The sequence below is a fragment of the Adiantum capillus-veneris genome, chromosome 16, assembly GCF_014529385.1.
Source record: "Adiantum capillus-veneris isolate H3 chromosome 16, ASM1452938v2, whole genome shotgun sequence".
Classification (NCBI taxonomy): Eukaryota; Viridiplantae; Streptophyta; class Polypodiopsida; order Polypodiales; family Pteridaceae; genus Adiantum; species Adiantum capillus-veneris.
Window position 1 is genome coordinate 137,447,915 of NC_140946.1, and position 13,525 is coordinate 137,461,439.

At 44.8% G+C, this 13,525-nt stretch overlaps 2 pseudogenes; both read right to left on the reverse strand.

Annotated features, from left to right (window-relative positions):
• Positions 1-755: 755 nt before the first annotated feature.
• LOC147439937 (uncharacterized) lies at positions 756-1,840 on the reverse strand (annotated as a pseudogene).
• A 1,989-nt stretch (positions 1,841-3,829) lies between these two features.
• LOC147439938 (uncharacterized) lies at positions 3,830-4,403 on the reverse strand (annotated as a pseudogene).
• Between the last annotated feature and the right edge of the window lie 9,122 nt (positions 4,404-13,525).

Genomic DNA, 13,525 nt, shown 5'->3' on the forward strand with positions numbered 1-13,525 from the left:
TGTAGAAACGAGCAGTTGTAATGGGATCGGCACGAATGAGGCGACGTTGGTATGAGCTCAGACTCTCCTCAGGCTCTTGGCTCAGCGGGACTAACTTCTCTAGTGCAGCAAGAAGCTCTTTCCATCTTCGCTCTGCGGAGGAGAACGTGACAAAAAATGTGGGCGGTCCAAGTTGTCGGATCATTGCAAAGACATTTTTTTTCATCTTTTCCTTGTAGTCGGGGGATGTGCGTAGTGCCTCGAAGTCTTTGAAGCCTAATCTTGAGTTGAGAAGGCTCTCTATGTTTGTGTCTTGTACAACTTGCCTTGCAGTCAGAGTTGTACCTACTAGCTTTCCCTTGCGCATTCGCACCCAAACAGAGGAAGCAACTTGTTGTGACATGATTTTGATAGACTTGAAAAATAAATTTTCGATGTCCAGGGCGAATCTTCTGTCAACGTTCAGGAGCTCCCACTTTGCAATCGTTTGATAATCTTTGCTTGCAGCCTCTCTATATCTTCTAGGGGACCCGAAGAAAAGAGTTGGGAAGCTCAACTCTTCGCAATACTCATCCGTGAAGATGCTCAACGGTGAATTGCCCTCGCACGGTGCAACATGAAGAATCTTGCCACTGTAATCGACAACCTCTGCCGCACTGGTGACCCCGTGAAGCATGACATCAATCTGTTCATCCTCAAGCTCAACATCATGCGCATTGGCATCAACGGTATTCATAGGAGGCATACTTAGACTAGAAAGGTGTGCAAGCCACTTGTCATTGATCGTGACACCTTCTCTCGTAGAGTGGTGTGGACAATAGCGTAGTGGTTGCACGCATTGTGAGCAGGGGTCGCACAACACCGCTTAGGTAACATCTATCGTATTCGAGCTTGCGTTTGATGCCCACAAGGACAGAAGCCTCATCCTCAATGAAGCGAGGCAGGATAGCCTGGCTCTTCTCCAAGTTGGCAAGCACATTGACAACGCTACCTCTAAGCCCATACTGACCTTCGTATGCCAGTTCACGTATCTTGGCGAAGGGGATACGAATGGAGACCAAGCGTGCCTCTACGGGGTTTAGATCTGACACAAAGGGAAGCGCTGGATTGAGCCCTGTCTCTTGCAAGCTCCACAGATGATTGCTATCGCTCGTCGAGTGTTTCTTGCATTGGCTACAGACATACACATCTCCATAGCGTCTTCGCTTTCTTGAAGTGGATTCTGCAACTGGAGGCAGAAGCTGACGTGTTAGCTGGTGGCGGAATAGCAAGCGTCCACATTTTCCGCAGGGTGTAATGGGCTTGTCCTTGATGCTTTTGTTGTATTTCTTAATCGGTTTACTCAAGCTGGCATGGGTGCGTCGTATTTGAGCACCAATGACCAGGCCCCTATCGTTCTTCAGGCGTGAAAGCTTGCATTTGATGGCCTAGGTTGTGTGCAACGTGTGTGTGTGCTTGGCTTGGAACATGCGGACCACCTCAACATCAGGCAAATCCTCATGTAACAAGCATAGCCTATGCAAAGTGGCCACCTCATCTTCTTTCCATCCAACACGTGCACGGCTTGAGCACGTTGTGAATGTGGGAAGGTATGTGATGACATTGCTTGTTTCGAAAAGCAGAATGCCCTTTACAAGAAATGGTTTCGATGCCATCCCCAAGATGATTGTTCTCACGCTTCCATTTCTTTTCAAATACACTTTTAACCTACAAGTCGTAAAGTGAGCGAAGGCCGTTAACACGTCGAGGCTAAGAGCAAGTGAGTTGGCACATTTTGAATACAAAGATGAGAATTTTGTGACCGTCATTGTGCTAGTGGACCCATCAGTACGGAAGAAGAGACAAGCACCCGGGACAGCATGTCTTTCAAGCAAGAAGCTCTCAAACAAGTCATTGAGCAAATTCAATCTAAGGTCATGCGGTGTGCCTATTGAGTTTCGGAGATGGTGTAGCGCGAGGAAGATGTCTGAATTGTTCGGAAATTGTGCCACAAAAATAGTATCGGCATCGTGTTCGGCCAAGTGAGCCAATGGAAAGACACACAAAGATTGTAAATATTAAGTCACCTTGTGTGTTCGTTTGCGTGTGTGTGTTAGAGCGAGAGAGAGAGAGAGAGAGAGAGAGAGAGAGAGAGAGAGAGAGAGAGAGAGAGAGAGAGAGAGAGAGAGAGAGAGAGTCTGTGCTTTGGAAGGTTGAAAAGATGGAGAGCAAGGAAGAATAGAGAGCGAGTTATGGAGAGACACCATGGCAACAAGGCTCAAAAGCAAGATACGATTTTCTTATGAAACCCGATATACAATGGACAAGCCAAAATTTAGTTCATTGATTGTAGAGGGGCCTAGATAAGGAAGCATAGTTATTCGTAGTGAAAGGCCAAAAGCTATGGAAATCGATGCTCTCAAAGTATCTAGGTTTCCAACAGAGGAGTGAAAGATATCATAGACCAATTTGTGCCAATTTTGAACACACCCTCGACAACAGATGTCGATAAAATATCCCTCGCCTCTGGAATGCTCTTCATGTATACCTCCTTGAAGCTCGTTGGCAAGCCCAGAAGACGATCCACCATAGACTCTGACACTTGAACCGCCACAACATGTTTGTCAACGCTGATTCGGATCTGTGAATCCAGCTTGAGAGTCGTGTTGATGACGTGATCTTTATCGCAAAGAGAACAACACAGTCGGCCTTCAACCTTCTTCACCTTCGGCGAGTCACAAACTGAGCACTGGGAATGCAAGAGATCTCTATTGAAGTTCACAAAGCGCAAAGTCCCCACAACCTACAAAAGAAACAAATGTGTGAAGACCACTAAAGATGTCTTTATGCGGTTGAGTGCAAACCATGCAAGGTCACCTCTCTATTGTAGCCAAGAATCTCACACTGTCTATGAAATGCTGTGGTCAACTATTCCTTCAAGCGTGATCCTCGCACGGGGGGCCAAAGTTGTGACGTCCAGAACAGACAATGTGCGCACCTTGCCAATAAAGAGGCCAATATTCCTAGCCACAAACATAACAATGTCCTCCCTAGCCATCTGGGCCGTGATCCTTCAAGCGTGATCCTCACATGGGGGCCAAAGTTGTGATGTCCAGAACAGACAATGTGCGCACCTTGCCAACAAAGAGGCCAATATTCCTAGCCACAAACATAACAATGTCCTCCCTAGCCATCTGGGCCATGACTCGATCATAGTCATACTTTCGAGAGTCGACAAAGCTGACCTACATATGGCAAAAGGTCTGTCAATATCGAAAGAAAGAAATGTTGAAGCCAATGCTTCTGATACGTACAACTGCTTTGTCGTCTGGGGTCAGGCCATCAACAACAACCAAATCCCCAAATGTAGTGCCAATTCTCTGATGGAAATTATGGCTTTGCAAGACAACAAACGCCAGTGTCGCCAAGGGTGGACGTGGGCTAGTAGTCTAAGAAATTGTAACGTCAGCAAGAAATGTGCTTATCTTGGTCTCAGGATAGAAAGCTAAAGCAACAGGGAATGGGTCACAAGGTCGAATGGTTGTCAACGCACCGACATGCAAGGAGAACAAAGCTGACTCAGCATCATTATGGTTTTTAGCCCTCACAAGAGGACGGTCAATCCTTACGAACAAGCCGATCTTGAGCTCCTTGGTGTAGGTCTCAATGAAGGGATCCATAAGGACGACCGTGATCGTGTCAATGCAATCGGCATCGACGATGTCGAACTTGAAGTAACGTGCATTTTTCTTTTGCCCAGGGGAGATAGAACGATATGTGCCATACCAATTCAAGATTTTCCCCTCTATGGAGAAAGCTTTACTATCCTCATCTATATCGCTAATCTTGAATAGCGTCAAGGTTTCCTTGACTAACAAGCTTTTCCCTTTGTCTAGTAGCTTGCCGGTGTCCACGACATTCTGAGCGGCTGAAGATTGGCCAACTTCAGAAAATGAGGCTGTAGCTTTGCCCGATTCATGAGCTAGCCAAGGAAGTTCTTGTTGAGACGAAGACGGTGCTTGTGCGCACTCCTTCCCTGGTGGAGAGTATCCTTTGCCTGCAAAAAAATAATAAAGCACCATCTTAACGCAACTCGACAATCAAGAATGCGTTGTGGAGAAGAACATCGTAGACACGTCAAGACTATTCGACCAGAAAGAATGATTGTGCACACCGGCCATACCAAAACTGCCAACGGGATCGCTAGCAGGGCTTCCTTGAAGCAAGGCACGCCTACACCTCTTCCCAGCTACGATTTCCTCGAAGCCTGAATTTGGCGGCGACCCGACAGATCTCGACACTACCATGTGCGATGAACGTTTCCCTGCAAGGCATGGAGGAGACTCAACGAACCTACGCAGCTCTGCAAGAGGAAAAGAAAAGGAAGCATCCAATTAACCATAGCATTGACTAGTTGAGCAAAGCAAAGAGGGCGCAAAAAACATCCTAGGAGCAGCACACTTGTAAAAGAAAAGCGAGAACGAGGCACGGGAACGAACTTCTTGAAAGGATGCGAACAAGCTTGCGCCAAATATGATTTCTTTTTGGATGAACAAGCAAACAAGTTATTTAATCTTGGAAAATGTCACGTTTCAAAGCCCTCGCCAGGTTACATACACAAGAAGATTTAGAAATTTTCTCATGCAGGAAAACGAAGTCTCTCAATGTTTTCCATACAATGCATAACATCATGAGCTTTTGCACGAGAGGCAACGTATATGGAGGCCTCTGAGCCAGGTAGCAAGATTGTGAGCCACTCAAGCGAGGATGATCATAAAGAGCGCCAGGTAGAGTCTATTGATTCACTCTCCTCAGCCAATGGGCAAATGTGAGCATACGTAGACATGCATAAGCCAAAAGCTAATGAAGGACTGATGCCCAAGGCTGGTCTTACTGAGCTTTGTGAGTTGTTGGAAGTAGAGACAGCTCAGCAAAGATATAACCACAACATAAAAAGATTGCGCCTGTGAGATACGAGACAACCGTTGCATGTGCATGATGCTAGTGCTATCATTGGCAAAGGCAGAGGGTCGTCGAGTGGGGTGTATGCAGAGTTAAAGAAACTAGAGGCAGCACCTTTCGGGTTGTTCTCAACGGACATGCGCCTTGGTAGGCAGGGGCAGATTATGGCAAGTGTTCAATTCCACTTCGATGAAGATGTAATGAACCACCAGTTTCCGGATTTGGCACTCGAGATGAGGTGTCCGTTTGTCAAGTATTCACAAATCCTAGCCATCAAGAGTTGGGCTTTCCAAACCTGGTTCGGTAGATCAGGTATGGTGCGGTTGGAGGAGTCAAACTCCCCTCGACTGAGGCGGCCTGTGAACCAGTGAACGGCCAAGCATGTTGTCGAGAAAGTTTGGGCAGATGAGTAGCCATTAGTAAGAACAGGTGTCCTGGTCACAATCATTGTACTCACTTGATACACGGGAGAACTATCCATTCAATGACAAGCATGGGGCAAAGTTTCGACTGATTTTTTTTTAAGGACATTGAGCCCCCAGAGCTGGCTTGACTGGCCAGACATGATGCAAGCAAAGGGCTGACTGTGCCTTTACCTGAGCCGTCCTGCACTATAGTGGACGATCTGGTCGATGGTCAAGATGGCACGAGCGAGTGGAGCCTGAGCTGGAGAGGCAAACAAAATGCAAGGAGGTAACATGGTGCGAGCCAAGTTTGGTTTCAAACATGACAGTAAATGAGCGTCTTGGGAGGTCAAGGCCAGATTTGTTGTGATGCTCGTGCTATTGTATTGCGGCCTTATGCTCACGAGGAGCAACGTTGAACGCACCAGCCATCGAAGTCATGGATGCCGATTAGGAACACCTAAGTTTCTTGATAAGAAGCCCCCTAGCGAGGTACTCGATGCGATTGAGTAGAGCCTACTGAAGGTGAGGACAAATTACCGCCCCTAGTCTGATACAACGGGGAACCCACAATACTCCAACAACGATCAACACATGAGAGCTTCTCGAACCCGAGAGCAACAGTATGCCCGGGTCTACAGTAGCCGACAACACCTAAATGACAGCCAAGTACCAAAATAGAGAGAGGGATCCAGAATCCCTTGAACCTCCGACCCAACTCCGGGTCTCAAAGCGTAAGCCAAACACATCCAGCAAATGTCTAGCTCGACACAGCTCCACAACCAGATTACATTGCAAAAGAAGGAGACGAGCCCTCGGTCAAAAAGGGTTGCTACCTATGTGCACAAAGTCAACAAGATTTAATCACCCTGGCCCTGCACAGTTCAGGCGATTGAGCAAAACAGCCCCTAACCTCGGCGCAATGGTACAGTACCAGAACCCACTGCAGGCATCTGGAATAGATGGCCATAACGCGTATGCAAGCGCTGAGGCACACAACTGAATAAAGCTCAGCCTCTGCTCTTGGCTCCTAGATGAGCAACTCCCTGATGGCTGCTCGCGGCTCCACGCAGGGCAGCTCACGGCCTGATGCCAATCCCACACTGGAGCGATGAGGGTCCAGCCCCTTGTAGCGTGACCTGCCAATAATACTGTTGCGCTTTTCTGGACCCAAACACGTGACCACCATCACGAGCGCATCACTTGCAAGCGCAACAAAAAGCAAGCAGCAGGATCAGGAGAACAAGACCAGCGCAACAAACTTTTTGAACTGCAACGCTCACAAGCACGGACAAACCAAGACCAACAACGCAACAAAAGAGCAGCGCACGAGTCAAAAAAGAAAACCTCCAGAGGAGTCCATGCTCTCACCATCGTTGGGTGAGGCATTGCTTGCACTCCCTTCACCGCCACCGACAACGCCATCATCAGATGCCATGGTAAAGATGATTTGCAAAGAAATGTTGTTCCAAGTACTTTGAGACGCAAGAAAGAAACTCTCAAACCAATCTACATCGCACTTTCAAATGCTCGACTAATTTAAATTTACGATTACAGCATATAAGCAGATACAAATTGAATAGTAACAGATAGGTAAAAGCTCAAACATGAACAGAGAATTTTGCACTGGATAATGTAGCTCAAAAGGTCATACATCAAAACAAATTCTCAGACTTGCTGCCATGACACAGTATAATGATAACACCCTAAGCAAGAACTGAGACTTGAGGACACATGTGCAAAAGCAAAACAGAGAAAGAATCTTCCACTAGGTAATGTAGCTCAAAAGATTGTACAAAGCAGGACAAACAGAGAATCTTGCATTGGATAATGTAGCTCAAAAGCTCACACATCAAAACAAATTCTCAGACTTGCTGCCATGACACAGTATAATGATAACACCCGAAGCAAGAACATATTACAAAGCATTTTTCTGCGCTTTCTGGCCTGTCATATAGGCTACAACAACCACATGAAAATTACATCTCCTCATTGTCCTGTGCTCCATTCAGCACGTGCACTGAACCACAAAGACCAACACGAGCAGTCCTCGTAATCTCAGGCTGCACAATCACCTTCAAAGACCTTGAGAAGCCCGCCTGCGGCGTTAAACGAGTAGAACATCCCATGGAAAAGCTTTCATGTAATGGAATTTGCCTATTCAATTTGAGAGTAGCGGAATTTAATGAGAGTACTTTCAAGAAATGATTTTGTGAGCATAGCGGGTTGACATAATTGAAGATAGCAACATAATCATAGCAATTAGTTAACTTGGCATAGACAATACTTTTGCAAGAGAGAGAGTTTAGAGAACATGGCAACAGTTGAGGACCGGATTTATGTGGAGCCGGTCCCCCCTCCAATAGGCATTTGTATTATGATTTCTCCCATAAAGAGAGACTTGTTACAATACAGTCTTTGTGTTCCTTGTGACCTAGGTGATGCCATGAAGATGGAAGGCTTCATGCATCACAAACCTAACATAAACTTGAAGAAAGCTTTAACTATCCCAAGCCTCAGTCCCAAGACCTCAAACACCTTCGAAGGTGGAGAGAGCTAGCAGGGAATGAGGGTAGGGAAGAGGAAGAAGAAACATTTCGTAGGAGAAAGAATTAGTTCCTCACTTATCATACTCTTGTTGCTAGAATACATAATAGCATAGTAATGAAGAAGAAGGAGATGGCAAGCTTAAGCATTGAAGCATGGCTCTTGGTTGGATTTGCACTCCATAGCCAAGAGTGTTGGTGTAGGCTCTCAACCTCTACTTGCTTGGAGAAGGAGAGGGAGCTCTTGCACTTTGCATAGTACACAATGAGAGTGCTTGTGAGTGTGTGTGGGTGAGTATACCCCCTAAGCACCCCCCTAGCTTGCTTGGGTCGACCCCCCCTTGTAGCTCATGCTTGAAGCTCATTGGACCCCTCCAGGCCTAGCCAATCACAAGCAGAAGCCATTACAAGCAACAGGGATAGCCTTGGGACAAGTGTCCCCCTTTCCCCTTTGAGAGAGAGGACTTGATAAATGCAAAAACAATTAGATAATTCAAGTAATTTATCATTGGACCCCTTTGAAGCCTAGCCAATAGGCTTCAAGCAACACATGAAGGTAACATGGGTAGGGACCTGACATGTGTCCTTGCTGCCTCTTCAAGCTCAGGCTTCCCTTGTGAGTGTGAGTGTGTGTTCTCTCTCTAATCCCTAGGAAAAGGGCTCGCCCCCCCTCTTGTAGGGATGCTTTTGACTTTAGGATCTCAAGCACCTTAGTCATCAAGCATGACAAAGCACTTGGACTAGGGGGTATTCCCACAAGCATCTCAGGCAAGCATGTCAAGGCACCTCAAGCACCTTAATCAAGCGGCAAGTCAAGCACCTCAAGCATGGAGTAAGTCAAGCACCTCAAGCACCTTAATCAAGCACCTCAAGTAGGACAAACACCTCAAGCACGACAAGCACCTCAAGCAGGTCAAGCACCTCGAGCTTGGGCCGGGTTCCCACCTCAAGCTTAGCCCTAGCTTACCTAAGGTCAAAGGACTTTTACACACATTATTGGAGGTCTTCAATGAAGCTAACCCTAAGGTCTTATGCTCCATTGGTTAGCCTTGCTCTTGATAGACCATCTCCCATTTGGGCCCCTTTACTATTGGCCCCGTGTTGAGATAGATCTATAAGCACATATCTATATCTTAACACTTGTTCCCGTTTATTCTCCCACATTAAGTGATCAATTTAATATGAGAAAATCATTTGGGTTGGTTAGATATTAGATTTTATGACATTACCTCTCTCTTGAAATCATAGTCGTCCTCGACTATGAGGTAGAAGAGATAAAGGCTTAGTCATTAGTCAATCGTACTTAGCGGGTAGAGGATCCCTTTTTTACCCTACGACATCTTTCCAAGATGGATGACTAATCCATTTGGTGCTTGGGAGACATAGCTGCCGCAAGCATGTCTGCTCTTTAGTCCATTTCATTCTCCCGAAGTAGAGTGACAAATTCTACTTGGTGTTTGAGAGACGTCGTCATCACAAACATGATTCTAAGCATGCATACTAGTTAAATTTGTGCACAATTAAAAAGAGGACTAGTCATATAAGACAAAAACATGAGTCATTTAAAAGAAATTTGTACATTTGCTTACTCTAATGTAGCATTGTAAGCATTGACAAGGTTCATACTATCCTTAAGTTGTACTCCTTGCATCCATCTAGCATCTTCAAAAGGATAATTTTTGAACTTAATAAGATACCGTCGGATTATCTTACCATGTCGTAGTACCTTGTCTTCATGCTGAAGGACAGCTTCGGGTTGTAGCACCTCTTCTTGGTCTTCAATTTCGGGAGGGTCTTCAATAATTGGTTCAATTAGTGGCTCACCTTTGTAGGGCTTAAGTAGGCTTACATGAAAGGCATTGTGTATAAGCCAATGGTTGGGCAACTTGAGTTGATAAGCCGTCTCATTGATAGGCTTCAAGATTTGGAAAGGACCATAGTATCTTTTTGCTAGTTTAGAATAATACTTTTGATGGCCCGTAGGATTTTTGCCCGTCGTTTGCCTTAATCGAGCCTTAGAAAACTTGAGTAAGACCCAATCATTTTCGTTGAACATTAAGGCTCTCTTGTGCTTATCAGCAGCAGCTTTTTGCCTTTGTTGAGAGATGGCTATAGCCTCCCTAATCTTTTGAAAAGATTCTTGTAGGTCACGGCTATATTCATCGGCGGCGAAGATCTTCCCATGTACTTTGAGTAGCAAGGGAATTTTAGGTCTTCCCTCTATAATCTCGAAAGGTGCTTTCCCGGTAGAAGTATGGACAGTATTATTGTAGGCATATTCTACTAGAGGTAAATACTTTTCCCATTGTGAGCGTTGATCTACTTCGGTAACATAAGTCTTGAGTAGATCGAGTATCGTAAGATTGGCTATCTCACTTTGGCCATCCGTTTGTGGGTAATAGGCCGAAGAGAAATTCAATCTTGTTCCTAGATTTTCAAAGAGACCTTTCCAGAAATTACTGGTCATTCTAGGATCTCTATTTGACACGATGGATGTGGGTAATCCATGGTGCTTGAAAATCTGAGATATGAAGAGAGTTGCCATTTGATGTGCCTTAATAGTCTTTTTGACAGGAATAAAATGTGCTTGCTTGCTAAACCTGTCGACTATTGTCCATATTCCTGTATTCCCATGGATAGACTTGGGTAATCCAAAGATGAAATCCATGGATATACTCTCCCATGGTGAATTTGGAATAGGCAATGGCTGGAGTAATCCAAGTTGCTTCCCTCTATCATACTTGGTATTTTGGCATACTACACATTTTGAAACATACTCTTGTATGTCCACTTTCAGGGTAGGCCAATAGAAATACGTCTCTACTCCTCGGAGAGTAGGTTGAATACCTCTATGCCCTGCATATGGAGGAGCATGGGATTCATACATAACCTTCTCACGAAGGGAATGGGTAACACATAGCCTATTGCCGTGGAGAAGATAACCATCCTGCAAGGTGAATGGTTCCTCTTTCTTCCCCAAAGCAAGGGCTGACATTATGTCTCTAAAGTCAGGGTCAGTAGCATACTCATCTATCATAGAGGATAGATCATTGTGAGTAGCTATAGACACCGCATTAACTTTTGGTCGTCGTGAAAGTGCATCGGTAACTTGATTGTGCTTACTAGCTATGTGAGCAATATGGAAATTAAATTGCGAAAGAAAATTTGCCCACCTCATTTGTTTGTTGGAATGCTTGGTTTGCGTCATGAAATACTTGAGACTTTGGTGGTCGGTTCGTAGGATAAATGGAGTCCCCAATAGGTAGTGCTTCCATGTGTCTAGGGCATGTAGAACAGCTAAAAGCTCTTTCTCATAAATGCCCAAGACTCGTTCATCATTATTGAGCCTTCGGCTCTCATATGCTATGGCATGCCCTTCTTGAAGCAAAACCGCTCCAAGGCAATCACCACACGCATCACATTGGACCTCAAATGGCTTTGAGAGATCCGGAAGCACGAGGACTGGTTGGGAAGTAAGCTTCTCTTTGAGTTTTTCAAAAGCATTTTGCTCCTTAGCAGTCCATACAAACTTAACGTTCTTCTTTGTTAAGTCGTGTAGTGGTCCTGCTACTTGAGAGAATTTTGCTATGAAGCGTCTATAGTATGCACACATACCAATAAAGCTTCTTAGCTCATGCAGATTCCTTGGGTTAGGCCATGATTTTATTACCTCTAACTTTGATGGATCCATACGAATACCATCGTGAGAGATAATATGACCTAGATATTGAATCTCTTGAAGGAAGAATTCACTTTTCTTTTGGTTGAGAAAAAGTTTGTTCTCCCTCAAGGCTTGAAAAATCACTTGGAGATGTTGCTTATGTTCCTCCAAAGACTTGGAGTAGATGATGATATCATCAAAGAACACTCCAGTGAATTTACGATATGGTCTAAAAATTTTCTCCATGAGACGATTGTAAGTAGCTGGTGCATTAGTCAAGCCAAAAGGCATGACTAGATATTCATAAAGACCAAATGTTGTGCGAAACGCGGTCTTTAGGATATCTTCATCCACTATCCTTATTTGATGATAGCCACTCTTAAGGTCAATCCTACTGAAGTAGGTAGAGCCTTGTAGCTTATCAAACAGATCTTCTACCCGAGGCACGGGAAATCTGTTTTTGATAGTGATATGGTTTAGTGCTCGATAGTCGACACACATACGGTATGTACCATCTTTCTTTTGCACTAAAAGGACTGGAGAACAAAAGGGAGAGGAACTAGGCCTCACCATCCCTTTGTCTACCAATTCCTGTACTTGCCTCATAATCCCCTCTTGTTGAGCTTGTGAGACTCGATAAGGAGGTTTGTTAGGTGGTGAGCTTCCTGGAAGGAGCTCAATACGATGGTCATCATCCCCTCGTTTTGGAGGTAGGTCCATAGGGATATCATCGATGAACACATCTTGGAATCCTTTTAGAAAAGTAGACAAGTCTAACTCTTCTTGATTCCTATCATTTTCATTTGATGAAACATTATTAGCTTTTAGAGACTCTTTGACATAAATCATGTACGCAGAAACTGAGCTCTTCATTGATTTATCAAAAGAAAGAGGATTTACAAGTGGAATAGTGCGACCACGCTCACTAGCATCTATATACATGTTCTTTCCCCTGTAGGTGAAGTAAATTCTCCTTTCAGGGAACTTCATGTTGGCAGCCATGCGATCAAACCATGGTGCCCCTAGGATAACATCCTGATGTTGGAGAGGAGAGATGAAGAAGTCTTCTTTGTTGACATAGCTTTGGACATGAAGCCTCAACTTCCAAATCAAGGGAGTAACGGAGGCTTGTTGTCCCTTGAAAGCTGCATCGGCTGTTACTATATCTCCCATCTCAAGGCTTGAATGCCCAACTTGGTGGCCAACTCTATTGATATGAAGTTGAGAGTAGAGCCTGGGTCAAACAAGATGAAGGCATCATGCTCTCTTACCTTTCCCCACGCATAGGAAAGTGATGATCCTTTGCAATGACCATCCTCTTTTGGAGCTTCGATGGTGGAAGCCCTAGGAGTCTCATTGCGAGTATTCTTCTTGGGGCAAGAATGATAGCCATGTCCTTGCTCTCCACACTTGAAACACTTATGGTCCTTGCGAAAAGCTTCAAGCTCTTCGGGAGAGAGTTTGTTTTTACCTTTGTAAACTCCCTTCTCCTTGGACCGATTGTTGTTGTTGTTGTTGGAAGTGCCTTGGGAATTATTTTGAGCATTGGATTTCCCCTTTGCATCATTTTTATCTTTGTTTTCCATGGGCTTGACATTACGTCTAGCCCCTTGATGGAAATTGATGCGTGAAGCAACCATGGTGTGGTGGATTACTTCGGTAATAGTACCGGGCCGTTGAGAGTTGATGTATTCGACCATCTCTTCAGGTAATCCCGCATAGAATTGCTGTCTTTGTTCGGCAAAGTCTATCTTTTGAAAGACAGTAGCTTTGAGATGTAAATCCCAAAACTTGTCTACATACTTGTTGATAGACTCATGAGAGAGAAGCTTCAAGCCGCGCCATTCGGTAAGAACTTTATCTTTAGTATCACTTGGAAGAAATTGCTTCATGATGGAAACTCGTAGAGTTTTCCATGTCTTTGGGTTTCTCCATTGCCACGAAGGCTAGCCCACCATTGATGAGCTGATTTTTGGAAGTGCATAGCTACATGG